Source organism: Diadema setosum, chromosome 15, assembly GCF_964275005.1.
Source record: "Diadema setosum chromosome 15, eeDiaSeto1, whole genome shotgun sequence".
NCBI classification, from domain to species: domain Eukaryota; kingdom Metazoa; phylum Echinodermata; class Echinoidea; order Diadematoida; family Diadematidae; genus Diadema; species Diadema setosum.
Genome location: NC_092699.1, coordinates 24,159,350 through 24,181,851, shown reverse-complemented (window position 1 = coordinate 24,181,851; position 22,502 = coordinate 24,159,350). Strand labels below are relative to the sequence as shown.

At 37.5% G+C, this 22,502-nt stretch overlaps 1 long non-coding RNA gene across 2 annotated transcripts; it reads right to left on the bottom strand.

The window, feature by feature from the left end:
• Positions 1-1,170: 1,170 nt before the first annotated feature.
• Positions 1,171-21,371, bottom strand: LOC140238940 (uncharacterized). 2 transcript variants are annotated; one of them, XR_011901935.1, is made up of 3 exons: positions 20,983-21,371; positions 2,561-2,630; positions 1,171-1,723 (listed from the first exon to the last, which is right to left on the bottom strand). It is a non-coding gene; the product is annotated as an uncharacterized lncRNA (long non-coding RNA). The 2 variants fall into 2 exon arrangements; XR_011901936.1 differs by lacking the exon at positions 20,983-21,371 and adding an exon at positions 19,745-20,441.
• Between the last annotated feature and the right edge of the window lie 1,131 nt (positions 21,372-22,502).

Below are 22,502 nucleotides of genomic sequence, written 5' to 3'. Positions count from 1 at the left end.
AAAGGACAAAAACCGCGAAAACATATAAAACCAACGAGCTTAGAAGGAAATCCAATTGAACGCATGTTATACCGTGACTCCATTAAAATTAAAAATAGCAATGAAGGATTGTTAGCTTAGTTTTTAATTGGCTACCACATAAACATCCCATGCCGTTATTACAACAAATATATTTTGTCACAGACAGCCTTGATGCATGTGATGTATACATACTTTTGTTATTTGCATTTGCTTGACACGTCAGAAAACCTCCTCTGCGACAGACTGTATTGGTGCGAGAAACGTGCTCCGATGATACCCACACTTTAGATAACCAGACAAACACAAATGCATGCATACCATACACACACAGACACAAACGCCAGTCTGGTGATCATTTTACCTTGAGAGCATATTTAACTATTGCCGAAATGGTCCTTCTTCTTCTTCTTCTTCTTCTTTTTAGTACACGTGGGCATTCTAAGTTGATATGCAGACAACTACGGAGATGGTGATTTTGATCGTGGTGATGATCAGATGATGTTGTTGATGATTCACAATGAGAAGAAATAATACGAGTTTTTACGTTTTTGAGTATAAAAGGTCATCGTCAAAATCTGATAGAAAAAAAGTATGTATATTTTAGTGTTACTGCTCTCTGCTCAAAATAGTATGTTTGTAGATATGAAATGAATCCACATATTTCTAGTATCTGGGGCTTGTTTGTTAGTCGCTTACATTTCATATATCTCAGGTTAAGACAAATGGACATATCGAAATTTGTAGTTAAACTTTTCACACACACACACACGCACACATATATATATATATATGTATAAATTCAATTCTTGAGTTCTTCTAAAGAACACTAAATATGAATAGGTCCCATATCTAAAGGCAATTCTCAGGTTAGCCACATTATTCCACATAATTTGACACACCACAGATTATCCTTAATTCAGCGGTGTACAATGAAATTATGTACAGGAATGACAGATCAATCGTTTGTGCATGATATATGGCATTATTTGGTCTTTCATAATCCATTTGCGATATGTCGATGATCTTGAAAAGGACCAAACCTGCGAACACATCTAAAACCAATGAACTTTGAAAAATTTAAATTCATCAAAAGCACATCTTGAACACATTACAGATGACAAGGAAGAAAACAACTGTATCTCGCCACTGTCAACCTTGGTGCATGTGTTTGTTTATTTGTATTTGCTAAACACTTACAAAAAAAAAAAACAAACAAACAAAAACTCTTCCGTATCAGATGTATTGAAGTGGTGCAGGAAATGTGTCCTAATGTCATCCACACTTTGAATAAACTCACAGAGACACCCTCACACGCACATACACATACGCACACGCACACGCACAGACACGCTCACACGCACATACACACACGTACACATACACACACATACAACACATGCCTGTTTGATCTAATTACTGTAAACTGTAAAGCTGTAAATTGAAAACAGTAATATAGTGCCACCTCAACGAAGAGAGCATTATCCAGCCATTGTCCACCCCTCTCTCTCTCTCTCTTTCTTTCTGAGTATATTGATGACGTACTATGCGATTGATTCTCCAGGTGGTGGGAATTCTCCTCTTACGACCACGACCAAGATTATCGTCGGAGCTGGATCTGGTGCCGTCGTGATCCTAGTCCTCATCGTCGTTGCCGTGGTAGTCGCGCTCGCTCGTAGAGCCCCCACCGGCAGTTCCCTGAAGTCTGCCAAGCAGACGGAGAGTAAGGTGAGAATGTGCAAACACAAGATGTTCAGAACCCTGTCCAGCATGCTAGGCCGAAAGTTGATGTTTATATATATATATATATATATATATATATATATATATATGTATATATATATACATATATATATATATATATATATATATATATATATATATAATATATATATATGTATATATATATATATATGTATATATATATACATATATATATATATATATATACATATACATACATCAAGAGAGGGAATGCCGTATTCAGTAGGCCTACGAAGTATATAGCTGCTGTACATCTGCGGTATTGTAAATTAATTTTGTATGCAAGTTGTTTCTTTTAGAGCACAGACTTGTTTCTGCAACCAATATTAAAAGTACTGATACCAAATTGTTTTTATCTTTTCACGCTACAAATATTAGACCTTTTTTTTTTGGGGGGGGGGGGGTGGCAGTGACGTTGGCAACGGTTGAAGTTGAACTCCGAGGAGGTGAGCATCTCCTTGGTATGATATTGGGTGTATTTCGGATATTATCATTATATTGTTTAGAGGGGAAAATCATATCTTCTAGAATGTGACTCTGCTCATATGCATGTGTGTTCATCATCTTACTCGTCGAGCTTACAAACGCATATTGGCCAGGAATTTTGTCTTTTTTTTATTTCATGGTCTGGAATGAAGCGGATATGTTAGCTGTTATAATTTTTTTTTTTTTTTTACCTTGAAACAGAAACGTTGCTATCATGAAACAAGAACGTAAACGTTTATTGACTACATACATTTAACGAGGCATGGCTTTATGACTATAATCATATACTCACTTTTTTTTTCAGGAGAAATTCGCTGAGCCGGATGTGGAGCTGCCTCCAACCAAGGAGGTGCTTGCTCCAACTGGGAAAGAAAACGAGTACGTGGTCTAGACACCAGCACTTCATGGAAAGACAATAATCATGGTGGGTGCATCAGTTTCCTTCACATTTCACATCTTGCTGATTTTTTTTTTTTTTTTATGTAGATCTCTTATGCAGACACAATTCCTTGTTATAATCTACTGTATATTCTGCCTTTTGTTTTAATAATAATAATAATAATAAACCATTTTTATAGAGCGCAAATTACATTCAAGTCTCTAAGCGCTTTTAGAAATGAGAAAAGACAGATTATACGTGTGTAAGAACACACAATACAAAGTAGAAAATTACATATATATCAACTTAAAACACATTAAACAATTTACAGAACAATGGTTACTTTACAAACAAACGAGACTTTAATAAAGACTTGAACCTATCTAATGATGAACATTCTCTGATATCATTGGGGAGCTGATTCCAAAGTTGAGGTATTGAATATTGAAATGATCGTTGACCGTTATATGACTTAGTCGATACATTAACCGGTTTTAACAATTGTTTGGTGCTTGAGCGAAGTTATCTGGAAGGTTGATATTCTTGGAGGAGCTGTTGCAAATAATGAGGAGCTAACTGATGTTGGCATTTATATGCAATTACAATGTACAAGTAACGTATAAACTAACCTATCTTTGACTGGCAACCAGTGCAACATGTGTAATATTGAAGAAATAGAGTCATATGTGTGAGTTCGGGTAACCAATCTTGCAGCTGAATTTTGAATTCGCTGCAGTCTACCTAACATTTTGCTTTGTTTAGTATGATTATGTATTACCTCAATGTCCAGTGACATATGAACATAAATGTGCTTGAACTGTCCACTATAGGCCTCGAATATAAGACAGATACAGTTTTAGAAATCAAATCAATCTAATCTAATCACATCAAATAAAATCAAAATTTTAATGCCACAGTTTTCCTCCAAGGTGAGTTGGTTACAGGGGTCGCGGAACATTTTTCCTTTCTTTAGTGAGAGGGCTTGCCCCAATGAGGGGGGGGGGGGGGTGGTGAGGTCGAAAGTGTTAGGGGTAGTGCTCGTGGTTGCTTTTGGGGGCAACGCTCATCCTCCCCCTGGGCTTCATCTATATTTTTCATAATGTGCACACAAAAAGTCACGCAAGTGATTAATGGTTACAGAGTTCACATGATTTAAAAGGATATCCAAAAAAAAAAAAAAAAAGGAGAAAAGAACGATAAACCATGAATCCCCGACGCTTTCTTATTAAATTCAGAGTAAGACATTTTGATTAGTGAAAGTTACCTGTTTGTTTGTTGGAAATGAAATAAATCAACACCAACTTGAATCACGATGTAGTCAACGAGAAAAAAAAAACCATTACATTATTGTTTCGATTGTTCATTTTTATCTATCTATTTATCTATCTCCTATTTTTCTTGTTTGTTTTTTCAGTGTCATCGTCATGATTGTAGCCGACTAAGCGACTGGATTCTTATGCGGATCCTGTAATGTATCGTAATTAAGTACTGAATGTTGCAGCTGGACTCTTTTTATACTTCTGACAGACTGACACGATAATTTAAAGCACAGTCGTTTTGTTACTTAATGGAAGATGGGATGTGGTTTTTGTAAAATTGAAGATTATTTGATTTTATTTGCGCCAGCTTTGCTACATGTGTAGACGCTGTTAGACCGTATGCCTTGCCATTTGAAATAGACACGAGGCTTTCTAAAGTGTTTCTCTTGACATGCTTCTGTCGGAGATCGCTGTCTCTGTTGTGCATTTTCGTTTGCTATTTTGTCTTCTGTTTGTTAGTCTTGTCCATTCCGTTTTGTCCCGTACAACCTTTTCTTCAGTAGTTGTTTCGTTGTCTATAGTCTTTTTCTATGTTTGTTCGCGTCTATGAAAGTAAATGTATTTATCTGTGAATCTAATTCTTAGTGGGCTTCCAGACTTCTTCTTCTTCTTTTTTTTTCTTCTTTTTTCCTTTTGTATTTATGATGCTTCAATTAATCTTCCCACTGATGTTATTTTTCCAGAGGGGCCCACATTCTACAAGCTCTGTCTTTTTAGTGGGTCTCTCCATTTTTCGCACTTTAAGCAAAGTTATACATGTACTTCATTTCGATCACTTCTGTTTCTTTCTTTACAACAATGTATAATTACTATAAGGTCCTCAATTGTTGTACATTCTTTTCAATACATAATGTTCTGTTTACCTTATTCTCTGTTGTCAAAAGAAGTGTAACTTATGTTTTGTCGGAAAATGAAATAAACTTTGAATTGAATTGAATTGAAATAAAAAAAAAGTGTGTAATATATACGTACATTTTTTTTTCTTCCGTTCAATTCAGTTTATTTCCATCAAATACAAAGTGATACATAAAACAACGTATACAATCAGACAATTGTCAACTCATATTGTTAGGCAATTTGAAAAAGAAAATACAAGTTATGGAATATAATTCAAAATAATCATAAGTACGGATAATTACGTAACGGAAAAGCAATACACACTTTGCATTAATAGTCTGGGTGCCAGAGGCTGAACCTTGTTTTACCGTCCACCCAATGTTTTTTTATGGTTTTACCCTATTTCGGGGGTGCTGAATCCGAATCTGGATGATGCAACTCTTGCATCCTTGAGGGTTTTGAGATATTCAAGATTTCCGCCAAAATGGCCGCCAATTAAAACCGGAAATTCCCACGTATTTCCTTCTAAATAGTGAGATATGGAAAACAATTGATGGTTTTGCCCTACTTCGAGGGTGCTGAATCCTAATCTGGATGATGCAACTCTTGCATCCATGAAGTTTTCGAGATATTCAAGATGGCCGCCAAAATGGCCGCCAATCAAAACCGGAATTTCCCACGTAGTTCCTTCTATATTATGGTGAGATATGGAAAACAATTGATGGTTTTACCCTTTTTCGAGGGTGCTTAATCCGAATCTGGATGATGCAACTCTTGCTTCCTTGAGGATTTTGAGATATTCAATATGGCCTCCTAAATGGCCGCCAAAACCGAAAATTCCCTCGTATTTCCTTCTAAACGGTGAGAAATTGAAAATAATTGATGGTTTTGCCCTATTTCGAGGGTGCTGAATGACAAACTGGATGATGCAACTCCTGCATTGTTGACGATTTTGAGATGTTCAATATGGCCGCCAGAATGGCCGCCAAAACGGAAGTTCCCATATATTGAAAGCCATTGGTGGTTTTTATCTTATTTTGAGTGTGCTGAATCCGAAGCTCAGGATACAACTCTTGCATCCTTAAGGGTTTTGAGATGATAAAGATGGTCGCCAAAAATGACCGCCAAAAACGGAAATTCATATGTAGACCCCCTATTTCCTTCTAAATGGTGTAAAATATAAAACAGTTGGTGGTTTTACACTATTTTGAGTTTGCTGAATTTGAAGCTCCAGGATACACGTGGGAAATACGTGGGAAATTCCGGTTTTATTTGGCGGCCATTTTGGCGGCCATCTTGAATATCTCAAAAACTTCATGGATGCAAGAGTTGCATCATCCAGATTCGGATTCAGCACCCTCGAAATAAGGCAAAACCATCAATTGTTTTCCATATCTCACCATTTAGAAGGAAATACGTTGGAATTCCCGTTTTTAATTGGCGGCCATTTTGGCGGCCATCTTGAATATCTCAAAAACTTCATGGATGCAAGAGTTGCATCATCCAGTTTCGGATTCAGCACCCTCGAAATAGGGTAAAACCATCAATTATTTTCAATTTCTCACCATTTAGAAGGAAATACGTGGGAATTTCCGGTTTTAATTGGCGCGGCCATTTTGGCGGCCATCTTGAATATCTCAAAAACTTCATGGATGCATGAGTTGCATCATCCATATTCGGATTCAGCACCTTCCAAATAGGATAGAATTATCAATTGTTTTCAATATCACACCATTTAGAAGGAAATACGTGGGAATTTTCGGTTTTGGCGGCCATTTTGGCGGCCATCTTGAATATCTCAAAACCCTCAAGGATGCAAGAGTTGCATCATCCAGATTTGGATTCAGCACCCTCGAAATAGGGTGAAACCGTCAATTGTTTTCAATCTATCACCATTTAGAAGGAAATACGTGGGAATTTCCAGTTCGGGCGGCCATTTTAGCGGCCATCTTGAATATCTCAAAACCCTCAAGGATGCAAGAGTTGCATCATCCAGATTCGGATTCAGCACCCCCGAAATAGGGTAAAACCATCAAAAAAATTGGGTGGACGGTAAAACAAGGTTAGGCCCAAAAAGTGGCTTTGGCACCCAGACTATAATCACAAAAACAATAATCAAAGCGATGGAAAAGAGTGATCTGAGGATTGCTTGATTTTATTGAATTGATTTTTGATAGCCGGGAACTTTGTACATGACACAATTTTCGCATGAGACATAAACGTGATGTATAAAAAGTCAAGCTTAATGGTACGGCAAAACCTCTTAAAAAATGAAAAACAAAAACCACTAAAAGCAAAGTTAGATCGTGAGAAATGCTCTGATATTAGATCAATCCGTTATGTTAAAGTGGAATTTCTAGGATTCATTTTTCTCTCGTTACAGAGTATGCACTTCACACGTATACAAGTACGATGAGCATATAACTTGAAGCAATATAGTTGAGAAGGAGCTGTTCACATTTGTGTACCAGGGAGGTGGCCACCTCCCTGTGTGTGTACGTAGTAAGCAGGGTAATGTCGGGTGTTCACAATATTTTTCGAATCACAGCTTCACTTCTTTAGCTCTCGCGTGGAATGAATAATTGGATGTCAAGTGTACTACTGCATGCCTGTCATTCACCATCTCCACTATTTTGAATTTAATGACAACAAAATAAATGTTTTCTGATGCATTTTTTTTCGGAATACATTACAATGTATCGCCCCTAAGGAAAAAAAAAACCCATAGTATGATCATACAAATATATATTCGCATTTCACATAGAACCAACAAAAATTATAATGGCCAGTAATTAAAATTCTAGAAGCAGATGCAGCTAACCATAACTTTCTACAGAAGTAGCTTTTCATGTCATATCGATTCTATCACATATCTTGATATTAAAAAATTCGTAAACCTATGCATGTTATCTTAGTTATGTACACATAATTATTATAAGTAATGCATTGCAATTAAAATATCCACAAATTCTTGCGATTTTGTGTAGACTTTATTCCTTTGTTCGTTTGTTTGTTTGTTTGTTTGTTTTTGCATGTGAACTTTGCATTCTTGTCCGCATATTATGAAGATTGTGGAACATTGCATCGGGCAACACACATGTACAAATACATACCTGAAATATATATATATATATATATATATATATATATATATATATATACATGTATATATATATACTGTACGTACCAAAAGGTGCCGATTCCACTTGAGATGGTGTGGGGGGGGGGGGGGGGGGGGAATGGATTTTAATTTCGTATGTGTCCACAGTGATTTTTACAGAATCTGTATTTTGATGGGATTTAGTGGATTTAGCACATTGTGGAAGAAATGGCCAAAGAGAAAATAACTAAATATACATAATATGATGTTTTAGCGACAAGTTTTCTGTGACTTTGTATAGTATGTGGAAAATGATAAGGCTAGCATTCATGGAAGAAGAAGACAGGCACATTCTAATACCAGAGGTGGTGGAGGAGGTATGTGTTTGTGTTCCATATCATTCATGGACTCCCATTATAACGAAGTCCTCGCAGTTTTCTTTCGTGATTTCGAAATTTCGTTATAACCGAACAAACAAACAATAAAAGACATAATAGCGTATGATGTTCCGGCCTGAACTTTTATACTGTGACTTCGTTGTAACCGAAATGTTCTTATAACTGTGTACGTTATAACGGCAGTGCACTGTATAGGTATTGATGTTTAAAGAATTAAAGGGGAATTCCAGACGATTTTCATAATTTCACATCATGTAGTACATAAATCAACAACACCATGTACAGATTAAAGTGGAATTTATTGTGGTTCTTGAGCAGAGAAACAATACTTTGAAAAACCTTTAACAAATTACTCTGAACAAGGATGATGACATAGGAGGCTCACATATTTCAGAAATGTAGCAGTGTAATTCCATTACAATGCCGCTTGCTTGCGAGTTCACCGGTGTATTCTATGCATGCCTTCTTCTTTTGTGCTGCTTTCTTGAGCCCGAACTCCTGCATTCTAATGGTGACTCTGCCAAGTCATCATCCTTGTTCATTGCAATTTGCTATAAGTTTAACAAATATCCCTATTCTTCATCCCAATTTTCGTAAATTCTAAAACCCTGTCCTCAGTATATAATTAATTCATGGCTTTTCATATGTAAAGATCTGAAAATGTTCAATGAAACCAAATTAAATAAGGACAGAAACTAAAAACTTTTGTTGTAGCCATGGGTATAGAAACAAAGTGATGTGATAGAAAGTAAATGACAACCCCACCCCCCACGCACACCCGAGGAGTGTGTGTGTGTGATAGAAAGAGAATGTATGTGTGTGTGTGTGTGTGAGAGAGAGAGAGAGAGAGAGGGAGAGAGGGGTAACTTTAGATCTGTCACCATCTTTGGTCTTCATGTTGTCGTTATAGTATCTGTTTACTCTCTTTCTCGTTTGGAGACTTAGCACTGCTCGTGGGTGTGTGTTTGAAGTTGTGTTATGTCTCACAGTCTGAGGACATGAAAGGCGTTAATAGAACAGCTTGTGGCAAACACTGATGTGCTGTCCCTAAGCGGCCCTCATAATTATGTGGAACACTCAATAGGCCTATGTGACTTGACTTGTGATTTGACCATTTTAGGTGTTGACGTCATGACATGTCATACTTTATTTGAACATATAAAGTTTAGGTTCTTGTCTACCGAGATTCCAGTATGTTCTGGCTTATGACCCAGCAGTGCAAGAAAGAGGGACTAAGAGAGGAACAGGGTAAACCTTTCATTGATGTACATCTATTACTTCGTTGTGTCTATGTGTGTGTGTGTGTGTGTGTGTGTGTGTGTGACTGTGTGTGTATTTGTGAGTGTCCTGTTTGGTTTTAATGCATCCTGTAACTTCTTATTAAACTACATACTTTAAAATGAAATTTATGTTGAATTTACCAATACTGTATAGGGCCCCAATGTTAGTATTTACCAAAAGTTTGGACTTTTCATACAAAATATTTGACTTTTCATAGCAGTTCAACATTGAATTCGATTTCATCAAACATGCGATATCAATTTTGACTTGGGAGTAATGCAAAAAACAGGGATATTTACAAGTCTATAGACAGGCCTACACATTGATTCCTTTTATAGCAATACAACAAACAGAACCTATACTAGGTGGGACAACACAAAAGACCTAGGCTCTTACATGTACGTTCTCAGCTGCTTCTGATTTGCTTCTTCTTTGATCTTTTTTCTCATGTCTTCTCTACTTCCGTATCTCTACAAATTTTCATCCTGTTTTCTCAGTTTTTTTTTCAAGGAATTCATACCCATAGACACTACACATTTCACATCAAATCGTCGGTGTTTTCACGAACCGACGCTATTTCGATTTTGGTCAAAATTTTCAAAATCGAGATATTGGAACCAAATGAAAGTGCTTTCAAAACTCTACCAAATCCCCAAATTTTAGATCACAAAATTAATTATTCTTAATTTTATCAAAGAAAGAAAAAAAAAAAAAACGACGGTACCCGAAATATCGAGAAATTGAGAAAAAGGGGTTTCACGAACCGACGCAGGAAAGATACGCCGGTTCGTGAAACCCGAATTGCTGGGGTGAAGAACAATGCGGGTTTTACGAACCGTCGCGGTTGCATTATTTTGAGCTTTGTTCAACTTACTGGCCTAGAATTAGGTTTTGGCCCTAATCCAGATCTCAGAGTGAGAACGAAACCTTCTGAAAGATGAATGACCAGCCCACTGTCCACAAGTGAAGTGAATGATAAGCTATAATCCTATTAAAATCATGCTCAAAATAACAGTTTTAATTGGACTACCATAACCATTAATTGCGGTAGAGTGTAGTCACATGTATTCAATCGCGTGATGCTTATGAAGCATAGTCTGTAAACGCCATCCAATTTCAAATTAGATCCCAAATCATATTATTTATAGTTTCTTTTCAACTTATGTCGTTACTTCTGAGACTACTGAGTACTGTAGTCGTAACGTCTGTGTGCAAGACATGCAAGATGTCAAAGTCTCGAAGACACTCATGGCTAAGCCTTGACTTGAGTTAAAAAATGAAATCATGACATGAGATTGACAAAGTAGGCCTACTAAACAAAAAAAAAGTAAAAAGTCTTAAAGTAAAACTCAAAGGAAGAGTAAAGAATAAAGGTAGACATGTTAGACTTTAACTTTCAAGTCTAACTATTAAGTCTAAGTTAAGACTTTACTTGTAATACCAGTTACTAAAACTAAGATCAGCTGAAGTCTAAGACCAAGTCAAATTAACACAGAGTCTATCATAGTCTAGCTCTAGATCTACATCTAGACTAGTGGTAATAGTAGGTAGAGTCCACCCATTTTTCCCCCCAATTTTTACTGGTCCATTCCTGAAAAAGTTACTGGTCAGTGTCCAACAGTGATTTTTCCTGGTCAGGGACCGTCGGACCAGTGCCAGTGTGCAGCGTTGGTGTAGATGTCATCTATGACAGTATGTGGTCTAGTGATACTACCTAAACACTACGAGTACTCTACAGGTTAGGTGGCTTTCCTGTACAGTGCAGTGTTATAGTATACTTGTGAATTCAGCCCTAGTACCGTACTGTGTGTAGACATGTGACATTATGTCTAACGTTAGTTCGAGTGGAGTACCTTTGAAGCACAGCGGTGGGTTTTTTTTTTCCCTAAAACTTGTGAATGCGGCCCAACCAAATGGCGTTTACATATTTACGCGTGATTGATAGTGATACAGTAGAGCTGTAGATTTCCACAGCAGCCATACATTATCTTTTGTCCTTTCTTCTTTCCTTTTTTCCGTTTGTTCTTTCACCCTTTTTATTCTTGGGATCGAAGAACTTCTAAGAAATGTCCCTCGACTGATTTAACCAGGACTCTTGAGTCCTGGTAAACCTAACCTAACCCAGTAACCGTTAACGTTTGTTAGGCCTAACATAAACACTAACACTGACTTAGCCCTGTATTGACTTTGTCTTTGGCCGACTTACTGAGATGGCGAGTCTAACTCTTTAACGTTAGTCCAAACGTAGTCGTTAGATCTGTCAGTGTCAGTGTCGCCGGTTATTGTATATGGTGCCATCTCCAATGTACGTTAACAAGTTGATGTTAGTTATCTATGTCAACTTACTGATTCAGTAATAGTGGTACTGTCATTCTGTTGGATATCGCCGCAATATCATCCGTGACGTGTTAATTTCGTGTCACAAAGACAAAAGTTGCCAAGATCTAATAGTATTAGATGTCTAGATCTAGATGTAGTCTAGATCTAAGTAATATAAATTCTGTGTAACTTAAAAGTGACAGGTCTAGACTTCACTTAGTCTATAATTAGACCAGACATTCATGAGGCAAAGGCCTATTTAGTAGATCTATTCTTATTGTATTTTAACGTCAATTCCTACTAACTCGCCATGTGTTATTCCTAAGGCCAAGGACTTCCGGGTTAGTGATTTTTTTTTTTTCATAAATACCAAACAGCAGACGTGTTTCATTTGCATTCTTGCACAGACTTCATGAAAATATGTGCAGTATCAAAGAAATATGATGCACTTGACAATGCCAGTGTTTTATAGGTGAATGGTTAATACCTTTAAAAGCTGAATGATAATGTAGAGTCTAGGTCTAATTAAGATGTTACAGTCTCTGATAAGAAACAGGTTTGATTGTCATAGACTGTTTCCCAAATGCAGGTACATGTAGTAATATTCAGCTATTTCAATGCAATGCCTTATTTACAAGTACATGTAGATTTATATTCATGTGAATGATAATTCAATTTCTCCATGAGACTTACTAAGTGCAAAACATAATATCTTGCATCAGTAAAATGTGTAAATGACGAGACAATTTGAATATGCATCAAAGACGAACAGCAGCATTTTTTGACATTCTTTGATCCTGCATAGGCCTACCATTTTGTTTTATGTTTAATATAAATAGAGCAAAATAATTTCAACTTCAGTTTTGTTGGCTGATTTTTTTTTTCTTCTCAAAGTTGTATCTTGTACCATGATGTTTGATTTTAATCAAAAGTTCTTAATTTCTTTCTTTTCTTTCAGATGACTGGTGCCATGTAGTAGCGAAGAACTGGACTGTCTCAGAAAAGAAACGGAAAAGTACAAGGTCGTGTACATCATCAACGGATGTGAATACAATGGTAATGTAGAGTCTAGGTCTAATTAAGATGTTTAAGTCTCTGATAATAACCAAGTTTGATTGTCGTAGACTGTTTCCCAAATGCAGTTAGTAATATTCAGCTTTTTCAAAGCAATGCCTTGTTTACAAGGACATGAAGATTTATTCATGTGAATAATACTTTAATTTCTACATGAGACTTACTAATTGCTAGACATAAGATCTTGCATCATTAAAATATGTAAAAGGCGAGACAATTTGAATATGCATCAAAGACGAACAGCAGTATTTTTTTGACATTCTTTGATCCTGTATACCATTTTGTTTTATGTTTAATATAAATAGAGCAAAATGATTACAACTACAGTTTAGTTGGTTGATTTCTTTTTCTCAAAATGAAAGTTGTATCTTGTATCATGATGTCTGATTTTAATCGAAAGTTCTTAATTTCTGTCTTTTCTTTCAGATGACTGATGCCATGCAGTAGCGAAGAGCTGGACTGTTTCAGAGAAGAAAAAAAAAAGTACAGCATCGTGCTGATCATCAAGGAATGTGAATACAATGGCTTAGGAAAGAGGACAATCTACAGATAGGATAGAAGGGAGAAATTGGGATGAATGGCGACAACATAAGGACGGTATATCTACAGTGAAATGTGATTGTAAAGTGGAAACATGAAACTAGATTCTAAGATTGAAGGTGAAAACAATGCATTCCATTCTGTGTAATTACAATTTTGCTACACTTTAATAACACTACAGAGAGACATTTATATCAAGGAAAGCTTCATGTGGATATGGAATGTTAGATTTTCTAAAGTGTTCATTGGTATGTATTTCATGATAATAAATCTTGAAGGTTTTGTGTGGTAATCATAACCTTGTGATAAATCTTGATAGATTTCTAAGTGCACATTGGCAATATTAGATTATGCTGTAATCAGATTAAGTTCTATTCTCCTTTATTCTTTTATTTATCATTTTGTTGTCTTCAACCCACTCTGAATGTGTCACGTATGATTCTTATAAACATGGGAACATGCACTCCATGTAACTGATAGGACTTATAACAAATTGACATAATTATTCAACCATCACCAGACAGTTCTGTTATAAGATGTTCTTTATTTAACTAAAACTGTAAATTATGATACGTGTATGTTCCCATGCAAACTCACAACAAAATACAGAAATATGATTTCTTTTAATAATAATTCATTATGTCTCTAAATTTACAATTAAAGAAAGTGATTGCAAAAAGGATGTCAAACATTGTATATTAAAATAATAGATTATTGATTTGTCTCCATCCGTAGTAACACACACAACTGCAGTGTGCAGTTTGTAGGCTGCTGTGAAAAAAAAAAATCACAGGCAGCCCAAGCGGGATTCGAACCCACGACCTCTGGATTACTAGACCAGCGCCATAACCACTAGACCACCGGAGTGCCCTGGCACTACCTTTACACATGAATAGTTAAATATAGAAGGGCTTGGGAGCGCTTCGAAGCTTACTGCTCTTATTGAATATGTACATGTCATTTGCAACTCAACTAACATGACTAAAGATGATTAAACACACTGAAATTCTTGCTTTAAATGATATTCATAATCTGTGTTTTTTCTTTTTTCCTTTAATAGCTCGGGATGGACACTTTATACACTGTATCGGTCTACATTTCGCCTACAATATGGAATTCTTTACTTCGAGACGTTTCCTTTTAAAAAACAAAAAAAATTAAGAGTCCTTTAAAGGTGCTGTAAAACAGTGGTGTTTGTTTGCTTGTTTGTTTTTTGGTGGGGGGGGGGGAGGGGAGTCAAATTAGCCTTGGCCACTCTCCACCGTCCTTTTTTTTTTCCTTTAGCTGCATTTGTTTTTAGTCATCATATGAAAATTCGTCTGCATCCACCCCGTAGTTTTGCTGATGACCTTTCTTTTTAATTATTTTAGCCACACACATTTTGGCCGAATTTCCCCACCCCTCATGTGAATTTGCTAGTACATGTACTAAGACACATTCTCAGAATGTGTTTATAGTACTGGTGGATTAAGGATTCACAGGGAGGGGGGGGGGGGGGTCGGCCAAAATTTCTCTTTTCTCATATGTAACAAGCCTACGGGGCGAAAGGCTGATATTATGGGCTTTCTACACACATTTTTAGATGCTAATTATTGGTTATCAGGAGCACGATCATTTATGTTGTGATTAATTTGTTTCCTTATACATGTATATGTATGACTTCTATTAGAGACTTAATTTGCTTGGCACTCCTTACATCGACCTATTTTAGACACCCATTTCCTTCTCTCTTGCTTTTTCTCTACTGTCCTGTGAATAGTGTAACTACATGTACATGCAGTACATCTTCTCTGTTGTATGATATAATAATATACATCAAGTTTTTATCTGAGCATATGGGTGTTGCAGCACTCTCAAGCTTCATGCATATGCAGCAACATCTTTGTGTGTTCATGTACATAGTTATGCTTGATATGTTAATTTGAGAATGTTATTCTTTCTCTTGTATATGTTCCGTCCGCACTCTATAGATGTAAATGTACGATGTAAGATTTGGTGTGCATGTTCGAACTGTGTTCCTCTTTTTGTGAACACACAAGAACTGATATAATAATGAACTTGAATTACACATCTTCTTGAATCTTGATTCCATCTCCATTTGCCATTAGATATTTATTGATTTATGGAGCTCTTCCACAATTGTTATCCTTCCCATTGTCATTACTCATCTCTGAATAATTCAAATTTGATATTTTATGGAGGACCTATGTTTCTTCGATTACATAATGTACCTCTTCAATATATTGCTGCAAAAGGCATAATAAAACATGACCATTATTATATCTTTAAAATGAAGCTTGAAATTCTGATAGTGTTGATATTTTTGTATTTCTAGTTTATCAGTTTCGAAGAGTGCATGCAGGATGAGTTTTATGTTTTCATATCAAGTGCAGCTATCATAGAATCTGTTGAGCAGGATAGAGAAAGATGGAAAATGAGGAATTATGAGTGAATTCGCATGCGAGCCAAATGACAATAATGACACCGATAAAAATTGTGACAAAGTAAAAGTCACAAATAACAGAGTGCATGAGTATGAAAGATGAGTAAATGCAAGTAATTATTACTGACTGGCACGTCTTTTTCCCAATTTTTAGCGGTATCCTTCATCTTAGAACAAACATTCATAATTATTATGAAAGAAGTGAACTGAATTTGAATTAAAAATAATTTGAAAAAGTAAAAAAGTAAGTTAAAAAAGTATTTAAAAAAAAACAGTAAAAAGTAAAAAAATATGAAACACAGTATACCGAGTACATGTATTACCTAATGATAGATGTCCACATGCAAAAGTGTTACATAATATATCCACAAAAAAAAAAAGGGCAAAGAAATCTTTGGAACGATCAACGACAGCTCTAATAACAATACTAAATGAAGATGAAAACAATGACAACACGCTTTTTAGAACAATTAAGAGAAACTGGCTTGTATTATCATCTTAATTATCACTAAATGTATTGTAATCATCACAACAATCATTACATGACAATTAATTTCAATTAATAAGGTTATTGTTGATAAGCAGGTATAGCCCTAATAGTATTTGTATGTAAACACATACGAAAATGAAATAGCGACGGTTCGTAAATACACGCGTATTGCACGTTACCTATTGTGCAGGCCGTACAGCGCGGGTCTCACGAACCGGCGTAATACAACTTACGTCGGTTCGTGAGACCCGCGCTTAAGTACATAACCTATGGTGCGCGCAAGAAACGATGGATTTACGAACCGACGCAGTGAGTTTGAAGACAAATATCGTAAATTTCTTGGATTCACACTAAAATTACACTATGGATAGGAAGAACAACTTCCACTCTCATCACCCTGTCAAAATTTTCACACACAAGACAGGAAAAGTCACTGAAAACGTTGTCTAAAACTTGTGAGATCTTTAAACGCGATTTTCTCAGAATTGCATTTTCGCTCAAAACGAAATAGCGTTGGTTCGTGAAAACGCCGACGAAATATCGATCATCTATATCTACACAGAAAGCCTTTTTGATGAAATATTTGGAAATTCTTTAATAAAAAAAAAAATAAGTCAGTACGTTGATTATTACGTCTAATTTGCCAAAAAAGACATCAAACAAACTAAATGCTGTACTTATTGTTTCATGATTTTCTCATTTACCGATCAAAGGAGCATAACCCTTTCCACACTAGGGAATTGGGATTTTTAGAACTGAAATTTATTGATCTGGAGCACACTTCTGTAATGGATTTTTTTTTTTTTTTTGGGGGGGGGGGGAAACTGTCGAAAAAAAAAAAGGTGAGAAAAATGCACATTGGGGAAAAATTGTCAGTGAATGTGAACGAGTAAATCCTTGTATATCTTCCACCTTGTTACGGCACATTTTGGTAAATTGCACATTTTAGTAAATTACCAAAATGTGCAATTGTTACGGCACATTTTGGTAAATTTACCAAAATGTGCAGGACATTGGTTTTTGTCCCCACCGAATGAGTTCGGTAGCCTAAAGGCCGTGTCACACCTTTCCGGGCAAGCTACGCGGACTTGTTGCGAGTAAGGTTTTTCCAGCACGCAGGAATATTATCTCGCCCGTATTTGCCCAGAACTGCGCCCGCAAGTCCGATTTACCCGCAGCCAAGTTTTGAGCAGCACCTCGCAGGCAACTCCTCCGCAGGTACTTCACAGTCCCCGTATGCGGCCAGGGCCGCCAAGATAATGACATTCTGTCATTTCTGTTGGACTTCTGCCATTCCTTCAGATGAATTTCTGAATTGTCAGTCCCTACGCGCCTGGCACAAAGGTCTCACAGAATACCCGCAAGAAGAACATAAGTAGCACGCATGCAGCAAGTAAGACACATGCACAACTCGCACAAATCCTTGTCCTTTGCAGTTACCAAAATGTGCCGTAACATAGTTAAGGCACATTTTGGCAACTTGAACAGTTTGGTAAGTTATCAAAATGTGCCGATTTACCAAAATGTGCCATAACACACCTCTTGTTCTGCGTGTGCGTCTTCACTATGTATACAAGTCTGTGGGAGGTGGATAGCACTCACCGGCAATGACAAAGTAAACGGCAGTGAATGGAGTGGTAACGGATATCGCGATAATGCCATGTGTATTCCACAATAGGATAACGAGAAGGTTTAATTTAAAAAAAAAGAAGACAAAAAATAAACTAAATTCTGCAATTGTTACGTCATTCTCTTACATACTGATTTAATCATTTGAAAGTGAAACATCTGAATCAGCAAAAGGGAGTTATAGAAAACCCTTCCTCCCAGCTGCGCACGGCCATGATCGAGTTTGGTTCATACTGGTTCTCAAGCTATCTCGTTCTGCCATTCACTCGGAGTCAAGATTCTAAACCATAAACGCCTACGACGTGGGTGTGTGGGGGTCGGGGTTCAACCTATCAAGATCATTTATACAGTGTAAAACTTACATGGATTTGGATTTTATAAAAATTTGAAATGTGAAAAAATACATGAAAACAAACACAAAGCAAAACACTGCTTTGTTGCAATTGGAGATTTGGAAAGAAGTTTTCACCTTCATTAATTTTCGTTTTGTTGTTGTTGCTTAAAAGGGCATTTTACCGGTTTTTTATTTTTTATATGTTGTTCTTTTGATTCTAAAAGACCCAGCGGTGCAAACAGAATCAAAATTTCATAACGAATAAGTCCGTAATTTAATGTTAAAAATGGAACTTTTCAGGTGAGAATTATGCTAATGAGCTGACGAGCCCGGATGTTATGATGTCACAGATGCTCTCACTATTACTGATTACAAGTGCTCGCATACGCGTGCGTTAATTCGTATCGAGTAGCAGACGACGCTTAGGCCGAATTTAGCTAGCAGGCGGCGCTTGTGTACTGTTCTATCCATGTAGATATCTCAAATTTCACTAAACCAAATCGCACCAAAATTACAGGATATACTTCATAGCATATTTCAAAGTATTCTGTTATATTTGAACGAAATCAGTAATCGAGAAGTATCAATATTGACGTCGACTTTCAAGTCGTCACTCAAAAAAAACACTCACTCATCGCGAGAGAGCCTAGCGAACGCAAGATGCACAATCTAGAACTGAAGTTAGCCGACTAGTACTGTGCGAACGGGGAATTTACGCGACGAGAACTAAACTCAAAAGTGTAATGATTTTTGCGACTTGTGTGATATAGGAACTACATTTTTCATTCAACTTACCACAAATAATTTGTAAATTTATTTATTGCCCCCGATTACTTGAAAGATTTGTCTCATGATATTAAATGGCTAACTTCAGTCTGTGCGTGCGCAGCAGATAGACACTCTAGGTAGGGCCTGGCCGCAATCACTCATGTTAGTCGTAGAGCAGATTATTTTTAGCGACGCCGACAGGAAAGTCGACATCTACACTTACGCTTCCCGACATGTGATTTGTTTCCAATTAACGTGAGCTGTTGGATATGAATCATAAAGTATTTCATGTGAGTTTGGTGCCATTTGGCACGGTGAATTTCGAGATATCTACATGGATACGGAAGTACGCTAGCACTATACCTACACCAGCGCTGGGATCGCGAAGCGGCGACACTGTGTTAAAATCTACGTGGTCACGCCACTCTTCCGAGATATTGGTCCTAGTACGTAGGCCTACTGAAACAAATTGTTAGATCTAACATTAGTCCTTGGTGTAAATAACACGACTATGAGATTTATCTCGACTACAAAGCAGCGGAAATCCATAAAGCAGATACCTTACCTGAAAAATCCAGCACAGGAACAACAGTGCCTGCAGGACAAGGGTCCATATCTAGATCTGGAGTCTGGACTTTCGTCTGGTCTTTCTTCAAGTTCTGGCAGCAGGGGTAGTAACGTTACGCTGTGCCTTAGCGCTGTGCACATAGGGCCTACAGCTGCATTGTCGACGGTGAGTGAGTGTAGGGCCTACTCATCAAAACTTGGACTGCCACGTAGAACCTACTCCTTGACTGCTCAGTAGTCCTAGTGCTAGTTCTAGTATTTCAGAGTCCATGTGTAGGTCCTACTGGGTACCGTTTTCATCTCACTAAGTGTAAATCGTGCGTGCCGTTGAAGAGAGTCTATCTACATTTGGATTTAGATTCACTCAGCCCTCATCTACGTTAGATATTTTGAATTATATCCCTCACAAAATGCATCTCGTCCTCTGATTGGTCGAGAGCACTGTAAACAACAAAACATAATTCTACCATACAAGTGCGCGAAAAAGACTATACTCCCTAGGGAAATGGTAAAAACTATACCACGCTGGTGATTTTCGCGCCTTTTTTGCTTCGCGTCGCGACGCGAAATATTTCACGTGTAAATGAATGGGTATCGCAGCACCTTCGCTTCGCGAGAGATTTCATGTACAAATGAATGGGTATCGCGGCGCCTTAGAACACTGCACTTCGCGAGAACCACAAGGCACGCATACACTCAATGCAACACGGGTTACCTGTACGTTAGAGAGACTCAGACTCAGACTCTTATAAAGCCCTCATTCTACGTTACAACAGAGTAGGCGATATCGTAGATCTATAATTAGACAACAATAAACAAGCTACGGTTCTTCGACGTACCGTAGGCCTTTGGGGAGTTCATGCTTCGCCGTTGAAAGTTGGTCTCGCAGTTCACTATTAAACTCGAGCGACCCACCCAAAACATGTTGGCAAACGAGGCTGCAGTAGATAGTAGGCCTGCTCTAACGTTTAGCGCTAGTTAAGCCTAACGTTAGTTCTACCTGTCTAACAGTAGGCCCTATTTCCCGTAATCTCATTCATAATAATTATTTTTTAGAGTGTCTAACGAGTAAGTTAGAGTCTATTAAACTTGTTCACTGTTTACGTTAGAACACCGTACGAATCACACGAATTTACAGTGGCACTCGATGCTTTAAATTGCTAGAATTTTTCCAGTGCCTAATCTAACCTTATACGCTGTTACTGAATGCTACCCAAATTTACAATGTATACTTGCATTTTAACCGGAAATGATAGTCCATATTCATATACAGACATGACAGCTAGGTAGAAAGACGACAGAAAACACAATCAACTGCAGCTCACAGTCACATCGTTGATCAGCTCGAGCACGCACATCACCGCACTGGCAACCGAACGTACTTGTTGACAGATCGGATAGGCGTATTGCATGTATGAAGCGCGTAGTGAGTTTGCAGTTTGCGCATGTTTACCAGTACGTTGTACAGCAATGCACCGAGTACACTTCAGCGGCTGAGCGCGCAGTTGTCTCTTCATAGTACGCGTACGCGCTGCCCTCCTGCTGAGCTGCTTTCCCGAGCGTGAATGACTAGTCAATCTTCTCGAAAAGTAAAGCAAGATGCCCTTAAAAAAGAGGTAAATTACAGAATACCAGCAGTCGAATACTCTTAAATTCATTGGGAGGGATATAAAACAAATATACCAGGCCAATTTTTCGAGGCACCGGTTGAAACTATGTGCCTTCGGTGACTTCAGTAGCACTATTTTCTTCGGGGCTGCGCCCCTCAGAAAATAGTGCTACTGAAGTCACCTCATGCGCATAGTTTCAACCAGAGCCTCTCAGGCCTGGTATATTTGTATACTGGCGAACCATCGCTCGATCATGACCATCAATGCGTAACGTTACTTACACACAGTCTTCTATGGGCAGCACGTTCGGATAACGATGCCAATTTCATTTTGCATATCTGTAATTTCCCCACAAGTTTTATCTAAATAAAAAGCTGTTGAAGAGATTGCTTTTAAAGATTAATAGATATTGTTTAACATGTTTATTATAGCTCCATATTGCAATTATACTAAATAACAGCTTTTGCAGTACTTCGTGTGAGATTTCATCAGTAAATTGGCATTATGTAGTTCGTCTTGCTAATGTCGGAGTTGTGCACCAAGAGCACCTGTGACGTAGGCCAAATTGTGTGGATCGTTCCATGGCTTGCTCGTTTTAATTTTTTTCAAAAAATCATTACAGGCTTATTCTGGGTTTTACAATCCTCTCTTTCCAGTAGTAGGCATCAAAAAATGTAGATTAGAATTATCAGACAATTAGAAAATGTCAGTACAGTTTTCTTTTAATGGGCGTCACGGGGGGGGGGGGGGGGGTGCGAACGCATCGCCTTCAGACCCTAAAGATGTTTTTCTTATCATGTATGCACGCGCAATTTAAATCATACATGTTATCGGGGGCCCCCGAGACCCTCCTCCGCTCGACCATGCGGGCTCGTTCACTTCGCTCCGTCGCATTTTTTTGTTTTGTTTTTGTTTTGCTTGTTATCTGATGAAACCCGGAAATGGAACCAGAAATATACCCTACCCCCTTGAAAAAGGCTACTGACGCCCCTGGTCTCTGCTGTCAAGCGGGGATGTGTGTGTGTGTTCCACTTACGGACCTGGATGTCTTTCATAGTTATATTTAACCATTTAGCAACTGAAGATTCCTTACATAATGACCTATGGTTCCCTTTCATAGAAGGTACAGCAATACTACTCTCATTT